The 3,360-nt window shown below is 49.1% G+C and overlaps 1 long non-coding RNA gene across 1 annotated transcript; it reads right to left on the reverse strand.

The window, feature by feature from the left end:
* Nucleotides 1-1,753: 1,753 nt before the first annotated feature.
* Nucleotides 1,754-2,507, reverse strand: LOC115277065. Its single transcript, XR_003902203.1, has 3 exons — nt 2,375-2,507; nt 1,971-2,102; nt 1,754-1,875 (listed from the first exon to the last, which is right to left on the reverse strand). It is a non-coding gene; the product is annotated as an uncharacterized LOC115277065 (long non-coding RNA).
* Nucleotides 2,508-3,360: the final 853 nt, after the last annotated feature.

Genomic DNA, 3,360 nt, shown 5'->3' on the forward strand with positions numbered 1-3,360 from the left:
AAAATAACCCGCCAAGACTGGCAGAAATATTAAAGGCATCCGAGGGTTTCCCCTCACCCCTGGCAAAACTATGCCTGATCTCACGATGAAACAATGTGGGCATTTTCTGCCCAGACCTCGTCCCATCTTGGGGCAGGAGCAGAGCTCAGCTGATTATTTTGGCCGAGGACAAGTGTGGTCATGAATCTTTAGATCTGTGGATGACCAGTTGGTGACCTCCAAGGCCACACTCGGTCTGTGAAGAAAAGCCACACAGAGGGGTCTGAGAGCAGGCCCCACCCCAGCCGAGGGAGCCACGGTCCCCAGGACCTCCCAGAGCCCCAGGCCGGACCCCGTGGAACTCGCTGCATTAGTTCCCTAGTTCTCAAGTTCTTGAACTTGAGAGACTGGGGTGGGTAACCATCCTTACCCAAGGCTCAGGGTCACCGGCCAACAAGTGAGTGGCAAGCCATGTGACTGGGACTCCTAAACTGACTTGGAGGGGGTAGCAGCAGGGTCTGAGCTCCCCAGGCTTTAGGTCCTCCTCTGTGGCCCCTCCCGCCTTTTCTAGATGGTTCTTACAACAGGAGAACCTGCCAGCGCCCATGCAGCCAACAGTGGCTGGGCAAATGCAGCTGAGAAGAGACAGAAAGTGCCCTGGGAATGTGGAACACCGCTGTGTCAACCTTACGTCCCCCACGGATAAAGTGGTCTGGGACCAAGGACTTTGCCTCTTCCTTCCCCTGCTCAATCTTCCCAGGGATTGACCCTTCCTGGGTCACCAGATTTGACTTGCTCACTTGTGCAGGAGATAAACGAAGACCTTCTTTCCTTAAAACTATAAGCACAGGACGTTTTGACCGTGTGTGAGTACTCACAGGTAGGTAGAAAGGCATGGATGTTTAGAGTAGGCGGAAATAAACAGTAAGCTTTGGGAAAGGTGGATCTAGCCAGGCTCAAAGAACTTTCAAATGCTACATGCAACACAGGTAGGGCTCAAGTAAGAATTTCCCTTTTTTTAAAAAAAAAATCTGTGGTTCTCAATCTTAACTGCATAAAATCATCTGGAAAATTTTTTTAATTAAAAGAAGCTTTTTAAATGTCCGCTCCCGGAACAATCACATCAAAATGTCTATGGGTGGAACCCATCCATCAGTGGTGCTCAGAGCTGCCAAGGTGATCCCAGTGTGTAGCCCAGGTTGAGAACCCCTGGCTCTTAAAGGGTGATGAAAGAAGACCAAGGCTTTAATGGATTGTTCTAGTCTGTACTTAGGTGCTTTATTTCTTTAAATCATGCTTTATAATGCACTCTGGCCTTCACTGACAAAGCCAATTAGAGATCTATAAACAAGCTATAATTTTAACAGTTAAATTTAACGAGGAAAAAATACCTTGTGTCGCTGGGCTCTGTGAGCTACCCAGGTCTGAGGAAGGCTCTGTTGGCTGGCACAGCCAAGGCCACCATTTTTCACTGAGCAGGCTTAGGGAAGAATGCGAGAAAAGGTCAAAGTTCATCAAAGCAAGACCTTAAAGATAACAGCTTGAGAAGCTGGGCAACACCAGATATGCACTGTGGGGGGGTGGGGGTTGGAGCTTGAATTTTAGGTGCAGTAGAATAGCCTGAGAGACAAGATCAGGAGCCCACCTGGTGGCATCCCAAAACCGAGGACCCCTTTGGACTAGACTTTGGTTGGCCTTGCAGGCGGGGAAGCCCAGACTCATCACATCCCCCCCAACCCCCCCACCCCCGCCTCAAAAGCAGCCCTGTATTTCCTGTTTCCTCTTCTCTCTTCAACCCCAACCGCTTTCTTCTTTGTAGTGTAGACAGGCACCACAGGAACAGGGATCCCGGGGTCAGACCAGCAAGGGTTCACAGCCAGCTCCTTGGTTCACTAGCTGTGGGACAGTCATGAAGTGTTTACCCTTCAGGGCTCTGTTCCTCATCTACGCACTCAGTGGGTGAACTGTGAGTACAGAGCTGCTTTGCCAACCTGCATGGCCCGAGAATTAGGACCAGATCTTCGGTTCCCCTTGGAGTTAAGGAATTTGCCTCTTCCACCTGGGTTCGACCCTCCTGAGGATTGGCCCCTCCCGGCCAGCCTTAGTTGACTTGCTCATTTGTGCTGGAGATAATAAAGCCAGAAAAATCTTCAGGCTCAGGCAAGAGGGGTGCCTGCTCTGGTCCCCCCAGTCTATAGGGTCCTGTTCCGGTGCTCCTCTGTCTATACTCTTTCCTGTGGGCTGAGGGATTAATGCATCCAAGGGGGCCGCCCCTTAGAACCCCAACTTCCCATCTAGGACACACTGTAGGGGCCAGGTCCCTAAAATCTCTGTCCGTATGGGCCTATACCCTCTTCTAGGGTCTATATGGGCTGCTCCCCAGATCCATACTCACAAAGACGTACTACACTGCCTGTCTGATGCCTGATGGAAGCCAAGGGCAGCTGCTGGGGAGCAGGAGATGGGGGTGACGGCGGACCGAACAGAGACCTCAGGCTTCCACACAGGTGTGTCCTCCGGCTGCCTTAGGACTGAGTCAAGGTTGAGAAGAGAAGTTCTCTTGGTCACACTTGAACTCAGAACTCTGACGAGTCAATGCATTCTAAATTGGAACTTGGCCTCCCAGATCATTATGAAAATATTTGTCAGTTTAGGAGATTAGCACTTACTTTAACAACCTCTTAGCTTGACGTTTATGTTTAAAACATTGACTTGTATGGTACGTGGTGCATAGATCTCCATTTGTACTCTTACCCTGGCCCTGCAAATGTTACAGGCAGAGAAAACAATACTATTATTTAGGTTATTAGGATTAAATGCAAAAAAAAAATCGTGTGGATACAGAGCAGGTGCTCAGTAAAGATTATACGCTTTTCCTTCTGGCCCATCATTGTCATTCAAAAAACGAAGTTGCAGAGGAACACCCGGGTGGCTCAGTCGGTTGAGCATCCGACTTCAACTCAGGTCATGATCTCACAGTTTGTGGTTCGAGCCCTGTGTCGGGCTTTGTGCTGACAGCTTGTTCAAAGCCTGGAGCCTGCTTCAGATTCTGTTGTGTCTCCTTCTCTCTCTGCCCTTCCCCTGCTCGTACTCTGTCTCACTCTGTCTCTCAAAAATAAATAAATATAAAAAAATGTTTTATTAATTAAAAAAATGAAGTTGCAGAAAAGAATCCTCCTCCAGGTAGGCCACCACCTTCCTCCTTTCTGGTTCTAGAATGCAACTATGCAGTATTGATTTATCTGGACTAACGTGCCCTCAGGCCTTTCAGAGGCTGATTGAAGGTTGAGAGTTAAGCCTAGATCTCTCACTTAACTGTGGCCCAAAAAATGGCTCTTACGTCAACCAGGAAGTCTGTGGCCCTGTCTGAAGTGGCTCTGG

The sequence above is a fragment of the Suricata suricatta genome, chromosome 13 (genome assembly GCF_006229205.1).
Source record: "Suricata suricatta isolate VVHF042 chromosome 13, meerkat_22Aug2017_6uvM2_HiC, whole genome shotgun sequence".
NCBI classification, from domain to species: domain Eukaryota; kingdom Metazoa; phylum Chordata; class Mammalia; order Carnivora; family Herpestidae; genus Suricata; species Suricata suricatta.